This window comes from Ipomoea nil, unplaced genomic scaffold (genome assembly GCF_001879475.1).
Source record: "Ipomoea nil cultivar Tokyo-kokei standard unplaced genomic scaffold, Asagao_1.1 scaffold1768, whole genome shotgun sequence".
NCBI classification, from domain to species: Eukaryota; Viridiplantae; Streptophyta; class Magnoliopsida; order Solanales; family Convolvulaceae; genus Ipomoea; species Ipomoea nil.
The window spans coordinates 558,560-569,719 of record NW_017618196.1 but is presented as its reverse complement, the minus strand read 5'-3'; positions in this window follow the sequence as shown (position 1 = coordinate 569,719).

Here is an 11,160-nt window from a genome sequence, read left to right as displayed (position 1 = left end):
TCTGTAAATGGTTTTTGGTTGTTGAGAGCAATGATTTTTGGGAAAATTTTCTTCATGCAAAACAAGATTTTTTGCAAGAGAAAAAAAAAAGCGTGATATATCGCGTTTAGGCAGAACTTCGCGCCCGGTGAGACGTGTCAGAGTGGCCGCCAGCTGAGGGGCCCTCTGACTAAAACTAACCTTTTTTTGTTGTTTTTTTTTTTTTAATTTTAAATTGTCAGAATATGTTTTTTTTTTCTTTTTTTTTTTCCTCTCCCATTTTTATTTCTCTCCTACATGTCATTCTTAAAAATTGTACAAAAATTCAACCAGTATGAATGCTCTAAAAGTTCATTGATGAGTACAAGTCACCTTGTAGAGGTAGTCACACCTAGATTTTTGTAGATGTATCTGATTTCTCTCTCTCTCTCTCTCTCTCTCTCTCTCTCTCTCTCTCTCTCTCTCTTTATGTATAAGAGCATTTTTTTTCAGTAGATTTTAAGAGTCGTTTTGCTTGTTTGGAGGAGAGATGGTGAGGTGGATGGAAGAGAAGAGGGGATAGAGAAGATTTTGTATTTGCTAGGGCCCTGCGGAAAAAAGAAAAATTGTGTTGGTGCGTGTGACGTGCACCACTACACCTAGCGGACGCGTAAAGAGAGAATATTTATATATTTTTAAAAATATTTTATCAATTTTTTTTTTCTTTTTCTCCCTTTTTCCCCATTCTCTCCTTGTAAGCTTAAAATAACAAAAAAACAATACTGATGGAGATGCTTTAGAAAATAGATTGATGTTGGAGTTCACAAAATCCTAGGGCGTGCACCAGGGCGCACAATGCATTGTGTGCCTTGGCCAAAACGACGTCGTTTTTATAAGTATTACCTAATAATCTTGTTATAGTTTTTTTTTTAAACATTAGTGTTTCTATGTATTCTGTTAAGAGCTATTTTATAAATCTCTTTTCGGATGACCAAGTGGCCTCCTCACATTCCCTCATACAAGGTGCTTTCCCAAAGCTATCTACTGCAGAATGGTCAAAGGTTAATAAGGTTTTCACTCCTGAAGAGGTTAAGCACCATTATTCGAAATGGCACCATGCAAGTCTCTAGGACTGGACGATTTTACAGCAGGTTTCTACCAGAAGACATGGATCACAGTGGGAGATACACTGATTAAGTTTGTGATGGACTTCTTTGAACAAGGAAGATTATATCAAGAGTGCAATGATACTTTGCAATCACTGATACCCAAAGTGAGTAGCCCGGAATCGATCAAACAATTTCGACCTATTGGACTATGTAATGTAGCCTACAAACTTATAACTAAAATGATGGTTCTAAAGCTGCAGTCAATCCTAGGCAAGTTGATAGGGCCTTTCCAAGCCAGTTTTGTCCCTGGTAGACAGATTTCGGATAACATCCTAGTCTTCCAGGAGATCCTAAATTCAATGAAAGCCAATCAAGGCAAAACTGGTTAGATGATGCTGAAAATAGATCTTGAAAAAGCCTATGACAGGCTTTCGTGGGGTCTAATTGAAGATACCTTAGCCGAGATTGGATTTAATCAGACTTGGGTCAGAAATATTATGCACTGTGTTTCCTCACCAAGGATGGCAGTTCTTTGGGATGGACAACAAACGGAGTGGTTCAAGCCAGGAAGAGGAATCAGACAGGGAGACCCTTTATCCCCTTTACTCTTTGTTCTTTGTATTGAAAGATTTAGTCATATCATTGTTGAATCAGTTAACCAAGGTAGATGTAAAGGAATTAAAAAGTCTAAATCCGGTCCTTATGTTTCTCACCTTTTGTTTGAAGATGATATGACCCTTTTTCGCGAGGCAACTGTCAAGCAAGCAGAAGAAATGAAAAGATGTTTGGACTTATTCTGCGAGATTTCGGGACAGAAAGTGAACTTGCACAAGTCTTCTGTTTTCTTCTCCAAAAACACAGATCAGGAGGTCCAGAAAGGAATTGTTGATACCTTTGGCATTCCTAAAGTCACCAACCTAGGAAGATATCTGGGTGTCCAATCCATCCATGGGAGGCTCAAGCAAGAGTAATTTGCGGGTATTATTGATAGAATTCATTCGAAGTTGGCTGGGTGGAAAGCTAAGTCTTTGTCCCTAGCTGGAAGGCATGCACTGCCTTAGTCGGTTTTGTCATCAATTCCGTATTATACTATGCAGACAACACTTTTGCCTGCTGGAGTGATTATGACCATAGAGAAAGTTATCCGGAACTTCTTGTGGGGCAGCGAGCAGGGTGGCAGAAAAGTGCATCTCATCAAATGGGAAATAGTTACAAGAGGAAAGCAACATGGTAGTTTAGGCATTCGAAGATTAGAGCAGATGAACAAGGCATTCATGGCCAAGCTAGGGTGGAGGATCCTTCATGAAGATGACACTCTTTGTGTAACACCCCCGATTTTCATGCCATTTTAAACTTAAATATGCAAGATAATCTAACTACAAACATAAGCAAAACACAACGGAATTCTATATATATAAGACAGAAAAACGGAGAGTGTTATGCCACGTCCACACTAAAGTGAACGCACAGGCAAGGTCAAAACAACACCACAATCTAATATGTCTAGCATAAGGGGCACACAGGCCCAAAACTCAACTACAACTGTCTGGGAGACTAAACTAGCCATCTCTATTGCGCTCGCCGACTACTCGGGACCTGAAAAGCACATAAATAAATGGGATGACGCCCGGTCAGCGAATAATGCTGGTAACCCATCAATACACGTTAAGTATCGTACAGAGATAGTATATACAAAATCATTTCCGAAACTGAATACTGTATATATAAGTTCAAAGCCCAAGATAGAAGTCAACCACAAAGACTCTATACCACTCACAACAAGGATGAGGGGAACCACATCCCAAACGCATCAAGAAGTGACACCGACAACACAAGTAAGGCTCAAGGCGTATTCTACCATCACTCAATAGAACATCACTCGACATGCTCAACAAATGAGAATAAAGACACACACATCGACAACACATGCCTTCGTGACATCACTCGTCACGGATAGAGAAACACACATCGGCAACACATGCCTTCGTGACATCACACATCACGAATTCAATAATCCTTCCTTATGCCCGGTTCCAACCTTATGGCTACCCCTAACCTTATAGCTAGTTCCAACCATTACCTCCAGGACCCTTGTACATCCAAGTCCAACCTTATACCTCCGGGAACCGTCGTTCCCCACCAACAACCACCAACAATTTCCACCAATTCATAGTAAACGAGGGTACCGATCACAACACACGGCCGAAGCCCTCCCAAAACACGTGAACCCGACACACAGGTCACAAACTCCATAATCACGTCATGACCACCATGAGGACCACTGCCGTACCTTGGTGACTAATGTCCCATTCCATTAATCGTGCAATCCATGTACATCCACACACACAACACCATCATAGGAATCAATTAATGGATCACAACAAAGATATGAAACCATACTCAACAAGAAAAGGATCACAATCCGACAACAACGATGATCAACACAAGTCATCATCCACAATAGGAAAGGACAAACAACACACGCTAGCATTTCAACACCGAACTAACATGCTTATCAAACGGGTAAACCAAACGTAGTTCCGAAGAACACACATGACTCATCTTGGTTCAACGAATCACAAGGTTGAACACTTAGCATGATTCAAGACACCAAAAACCTACATGGAATCCTACCATATAGTTCTAGACATACGAAACATCAAGAAGACACTCAAATAGCCCAACAAAAGAACATCGGGAAGTCAAAACATTGAATACCGAGCCAAAAGAATCACGGGGAACAAATCCCCAACAATCAACATATATGTACCCGCGGGTGGGGTCCACCGTGGTTCCGCCCGCGGGAACCTTTCCCTTCACCACGCGTACCCCGCGGGTGGGGCGGCGGGTGGACCCCTACCCGTCGTTCCGCCCGCGGGTACACAACCCTGTACCAAATAATCCCTTCGGGGATTTTCAACACCAAGCTCAAATTCAAGTCAAAACACCCAAGATCTCACAAAATACAACAATATGACTTGAATCAAAGGAATAGCCAAGCAATGGCATACATGAACCCTAATATCAAGCTCTAGATATGCATTTTCACAAGACAATGCATCAACACTCACATTTCATAGCAAAAATCACATGTAGAATCCAAGAAATCATCATATAGGTAAGTAAAATAGATTTTGTAAAGCATGGGTTACCTCTTGTAGCCTAAACATTCACTTAATGCACCTTTTCAAGCTTCTAACAAGGCTCTCCTTCAACCCCAACTTCAAGAACACACCACAAGACCATAAAGATTTCATCTTTAGAAAAAGATACCTTAGAAACCACTAAAAACACAAAAGGACCATAGATCTTACCCTCCTAGATGCTCAAGGGTAGGAAAGGTGGAATCTTGGAGACAAACTTGGAAGATCTTGGAATGCTCAAACTTAGCTTGAAGGAGAAGCTAGCTAAATTTCTAGAGAGAAGGAGGAGTTTTTGTTTTGAGAGTGTTAGGGAAAGAATGAAAGGCAACTCTAGGTTAGCTTGGAATACAATCATGAGGTGAAATGTCTCCATTACCCTTACTAAGATGGAAAAGTGTAAGGGAACAAGAGAACTATTCACAAAGCTTAGAGTACAACTCACTAACTTGGGTTGACTAGTCAATTACTAGTCCCCGACTATTGAATTTTCAGGAATTTAAAGAATAAATTACCAATTAGATTAGGATTAGTTACTTAATTAATCCCTAAATAGAATTTGGATTTACGGGGTGTCACACTCTGGATCAAAATCTGTAAAGCAAAATATCAACTTTCGCATACAGACTGCAGACTGTGGCAAGCCAAGAGAAATATGTCAAACGCAATGAAAGGTATCCTAAAATCTGTTCCAATATTGATAGAAGGTATAAGAAGACATGTTGGCAATGGCTTCTGCTTCTGCTTACAATATTGCTATCGGGGAGTCATCTCCAGTTGAGGCAGTAAAATGGAATAGTATTTGGAAGTTAAGAGTTCCTAATCGCATTCGCACATTCCTATGGCTCGTGAAACATGGAAGAATAATGTGCAATAGCAACAGAGCTAAGAGAGGCTTGACAGAGTGTGATAGGTGTGGTCTTTGCAATAATTCGGTAGAAGATGTCGAACATGTGCTCCAAACCTGCCTGGCAGCAGCAGAAGTATGGAAAACAGTGGTCGGACCCTTCCACGATAGAACGATAGGCTTTACTTTCCTAAGGTGGTTCGAAGAGGGGATTATGGACATGCACAAGGGAAATGAACCAAGTAGCACTTGCATCATGTTTGCCACAACCTTGTGGTGGATTTGGAAGTGGAGGAACGAAAGCATTTTTAACGGTCATATCAAACCACTGCAGTTCAAGATCCCATGGATTAAAGCACAAGCTAAGGAAGCATCGCTAGCTTTTGATAGGGTCTGGGTCAATACTCGACAGGAAGCTCAAATGGCTGGAAAATGCTTGCATGGACAAAACCTAAAGAAGGTTTTAGCAAGATTAATGTGGATGGATCGGTGGACCTTTTGACAAGCGAAGCGTTCTGTGGTGGCATTATTCGAGATTACAAGGGCGAATGGAAGCAGGGCTTTGTTTTTAACATGGGCAATTGTACCCCGTTCGAAGCGGAGAACTGGGCACTCTTAAAAGGGATTCAACTAGCCATCCATATGGGTTGTAAGAAAGCTGCTTTCGAATCAGACTCGACTATGTTAGTGGACTACATGTTCAGTTCCAGGAAGCCATCAACGGCTGCACACAACATTCTAGAAGGATGCAAAAAGGAGTTGCGAAGACTCGAAGCTTGGGATCTTGCTGCTATTCCACGTGAACAGAACCATGCAACTGACACTTTAGCGAAACTTGGCCGGAATTTTCCAAGGGGCTTTCATGTCCTAGATAATCATCCTGAGACGTTGCTGGGCATTATTGAAGATGACATTGCTGGGATAGCTACTTGGCGTCATTTTTATACAATCTAAATCTTGTAGTTTTTTTTTTTTTTTTTTTTTTTTTTTTTTTTTTTTTTGGGTCTCCCCCTTCCATGATAAATAAAAAATAAAAATAAAATATAAAATAAAATATACATATGGAAACCCAAACCTGTTTTTAACCTGCTAAAAATGCTAATTGCACTTTTTTATTAGGTTCATGGATGAGTGGATTTTATTCGAATTCGGTGGCTTAATTGCTATCCCCCAAATAGTTCAATGACATATTTGTACCTTTTCTCAAAAATAAAATATATTAATTGTTGAATTTAGAATATTTTAAAAATAAAAAAATAAAAATTTAAAATAAAGTTTGAACCAATAGTTCAAATTGGATCCGAAACCATGAACCGACAGTTCAAAATAAAAACCAAATCGCGGTTATATATACTTATATGTGAGAGTCAATATAAATGCAAAAAAAAAAAAAAAAACATACACTATTTGCAAATATTATAATTCTAATTTTAAGCTAATGCTAATAGTTGTTCCGATTTGAACCTCCGGTTCACGATTCAGGATCCATTTTTTTTAGTTCACGATTTTAATAAACGGAAACCCAAATATTGGGTTCTGGTTCTAAATCATAACTTAAAAATTTCGATTTGATTGCTATAGTGTCCGGTTCAGTTCGAACCGAACCGTGGTCATCCCTACGTATAAGCATTAATTTGTTGAAGAAGAGAAATAAACAAAATAGAGTTAATACCCAAAATCGTCCTCGACTATAGTGGTTTTTCTCAATTTCGTCCTAAACGACTTTGGTGACCTAATATCGTCCCAGACTTTTGTGTTTCGCTCAATTTAGTGTTCCATTTGTTATTCCGTCAAATTGGTGTTAAATAAAGGAACAATTCAGTAATGTCAATATTGATCTCTCTTTACTGTCAACTTGTGAAGTGCGAAATTCCTCTTTCTTGTACGAATTACACCCAGAATTACTCCCGGACCTGCAAATCAAATTTTATATTCGCAGTTTTAGGAGTAATTCTGGGGGTAATTCGTAAAAAAAAAAAAAAAAAGGAATTTCGTAGTTCACATGTCTATGAGTAAAGAGATGTCAATATTAAAATTACTGAATTGTCTATTTATTTAACACCAAATGGACAGAATAACAAATGAGGGACTAAATTGAGCAAAAACACAAAAGTCTGGGACTAAATTGAGCGAAACACAACAGTCTGGGACGATATTAGGTCACCAAAGTCGTTTAGGACAAAATTGAGAAAAACCACTATAGTCGAGGACGATTTTGGGTATTAACTCAAACAAAATATTTAGTTTAAGGGTAGAAATGTCAATTTAATATATCAAGGTGGTAAACTGCCACTTTTATAATAATTGAGGGGGCAAATGTCGATGTATGAATAACTTAGGGGGAAAAGTGCCATAAGCATATAACTTATTAGGGGGGAAAAGTGTATTTTCCCTTTTTATATATTTTTTGTCATTTTATAACTATTATGGTAGGTGATAAATTAAATATTTTTTCTATTTTGTTGATTTGATTGTAGACTTACTAAAAAGAAAAAGCTAAAGTTATATTTACAAAATTATATTATCATGTTTAATGGATATTTAATGTGTTATCATGTCATATCATGTGTAGACTAGGAACATGTTAACAAAATGTTTCTACCATGTTAATCTATTCAACACAATTAAAAATTGTGTTAGTATTTAAAATTCTAATCCTTTAACCTTAACGGGTTGTGCATGTGTTAAGCTTTATCATTTTAATAATGTTATTATCATGTTAATCCGTTAACAAGCATGTTTACACAATTACACGTATTGCAAGTTCTTTTTTTTTTTTTTTTTTTTTTTGAAAATACACGTATTGCAAGTTCTAAATTCACGGCATCCACAATACCACTTGCTCAAGCAATAAGGGAGTTGCTATATATATATATATATATATATATATATATATATATATATCACATGAATGGAGTTGTTCAATATAATAAATAATGTGTATGGGAAGATAATTCTTTCTCTGTGTATGAGAGCACCATACCAGTGCATTTTGCATGGTTTTTGGAACAATAGTAAAATCTGTAAATGGTTTTTGGTTGATGGGAGCAATGATTTTTGACAAATTTTCTTCCTATAGAACAAGATTTTTTGCAGGAAGAAAATAAAGAAGAAGCCTGCAATAATGTGTTTAGGCACAACTTCGCGCCTCAGCGGACGTGTTTCCCACGTGTCCGCTGGGACGCGTCAGAGTGGCCGCCAGCGACTAAAACTAACCTTTTTCTGTTTTTTATTTTAAATTGTAAGAATATCTTTTTTTTTTCTTTTCCTTTTCTCTTTCATTTTTATTTCTCTCCTACATGTCATTCTTAAAAATTGTACAAAAAATCAACCAGTATGAATGCTCTAAAAGTTGATTGATGAGTACACAAGTCATTGTACAGGTAGTCGCACCTAGATTTTAATTTGTAGATGTGTCTGAATTCTTTTTTTTTTTCTCTCTCTCTCTCTCTCTATGTATAAGAGCATTTTCATCAGTAGATTTTAAGAGTCGTTTTGCTTGTTTGGAGGAGAGATGGTGAGGTGGATGGAAGAAAAGAGGGGATAGAGAAGATTTTGTATTTGTTGGGGCCTTGTGGAAAAAAAAAAAAAAGAAAAATCGCGTTGGTGCGTGTGACGTGCACCACTACACCCAACGGACGCGTAAAGAGAGAATATTTATTAATTTTTTTGTTTCCCCATTCTCTCTCCTTGTAAGCTTAAAAACTATAACAAAAAACCAATATCAATGGAGATGCTTTAGAATATAGATTGATGTTGGAGTTCACAAAATCCTATGGCAGCAATTGTTATATCATGCACCAGGGCGCACAATGTATTGTGCGCCTTAGTCAAAACGATGTTATTTTTATAAGTATTACCTAACAATTCTGTTACAGTTTTTTAATTTTTTTTAACAGTTGTGTCTTTACGTATTTTGTTAAGAATTTATGTGTATTATGTTAAGAGTTTATGTGTATTATATTAAGAGTTTATGTTTATTATGTTAAGAGTTTATGTGTATTATGTTAAGAGTTTATGTTTATTATGTTAAGAGTTTATTTGTATTATGGTAAGAGTTTGTGTGTAGTGTGTCAAGAGTTTATGTTTATTGTGTTAAGAGTTTATGTGTATTGTGTTAAGAGTTTATGTGCATTATGTTAAGAGTTTATGTTTATTATGTTAAGAGTTCATGTGTATTATGTTAGAAGTTTATGTGTATTCTATTATACATTTCTGTACATACAAAACCAAGGATTTTTTTTTTTTAAAGAAGTTAACGACTGAAACGGAAAATAGAATTTCTAATTGCTGTTAAGAGATAAGAGTCTACCGTCACCATTAGTATGCCAACTGCACACGCCTGCAACACACAACGTTTTTTTTTTTTTTTTTTCACGAAGCCCACAAAAAATCCTTAAAATGAGTATTAAAGATATTCTAAGTCATGATTCTAGATGAAAAATGAAGTAATTAATAAAAATAGCTTCCCTGCCAACGAGTGCATGGAATCGGCTGACATTCACATGCATTATTTAAGATTTTTTTTATTTATTTTTTTTGGTATCAACCACACATTGTGGTCGGGGTCTTTCTCTGTCTGTTTAACGGGGTTCAAGTTCACCCGGTTCGCTACAAGAGACAGAAGGGAATCGTCACTTGTGGGAATTGAACCCGGGTCCCAAAATTCTCCCCCCACAAAGAAAGCGAATTTGTTACTTGAGCTACCCTGTTGAATTTGCATTATTTAAGATGAATATATACTATGAGTGCTTACAAATTTTACTTAATTTATAATACACTATGATGTGATTGGTTGATATTGGTGTTAGGAGGTTGACTTCACTCTTTTCCTCTACTTTATTAACTTTTAAATCGATTGTAGTTTATTCAATGAGATTAAAAATGAAGTAGAACTTATTGAAATATGTAGTCTCTTTTTTTATTTTTCCTTTTTTTTTTTGTTTTGTTTTGTTTTTGTTTTTTTTTTTGTTTTGTTTTTTTTTTTTTTGTTTTGTTTTAAGAGATGAAAATTAAATTTTTCTTTTATTTTTTTGAGTGACAAGTAAAATTGCTAGTTATTATCTAAATGTGTATATCTCTCTGTCACTAGTTGGGGATTCTTTTCTTATTTCCTATATAAAAGGAAGATAAAGTCAAGGTACAAGAAATGGAGTTTTTTAATTTGTAGTTGGGGATTCTTTTCTTATTTCCTATATAAAAGGAAGATAAAGTCAAGGTACAAGAAATGGAGTTTTTTAATTTGTTGAAGCAATTCTAGAAGGAAATAAAATTCTTAACAAGGATTCTACTACAATTATAAATGGTCTCTTTTTTCTTTTTGAAAAAATTCTTAACAAGGATTCGCTATTGACTCTATTACAATATAGTATCTGTTCATATACTTTCTCAACCTGCTAAAACACAAAGAGCCAATAACACCTCCACTAAGACTTGAACTCACAACCTTCCAAATGGAAGTCCAACCCGAATACCATTAGACCACATAGTCCTAGTTAATAGTGAATAATTTATGTATGTATAAATGTAAATATCATTCCTCCAAAAAAAAAACAGTAAATATATATCATCTTAGAGATAGCAGTAGGTCCTTTGCATCTTAAATTTTTATAGTAAAACTATCTCAATTTATTGATTGTATTTAAATTAATTACGTATTCTTTAATATATATATATATATATATATATATATATATATATATATATATATATATATATATATATATAGCTCAATTTGAAAATTTTTCTTCTTAGCATTTTTTCATACAAGATTAGATATTCCACCTTACGCCGAGTTAATGCTAAGTTCCAGAGCCTTTGCTCAATAACTGTTAAAGGAGGTAAATCATAAGTTACCCTGTCAGTCCCCAGGTTCCCACTCCTGCATGTACACTTTGCACATCTCTTCTAGTCGGTCAAGATCTTCTCAAACTCCCAAATTCTCAGTATCGAACCCCCACACTATCACTAGAGAGAAACTTAAAGTGATTCTTAGCATATTAATGTTTCTAGAGAAAGTATATAAATTAGCAAAATTATTCAACTTACCAATTTGATACTATTCTTTTACTTTGACATTAATAATACCATTAAAATATGAGTTTGG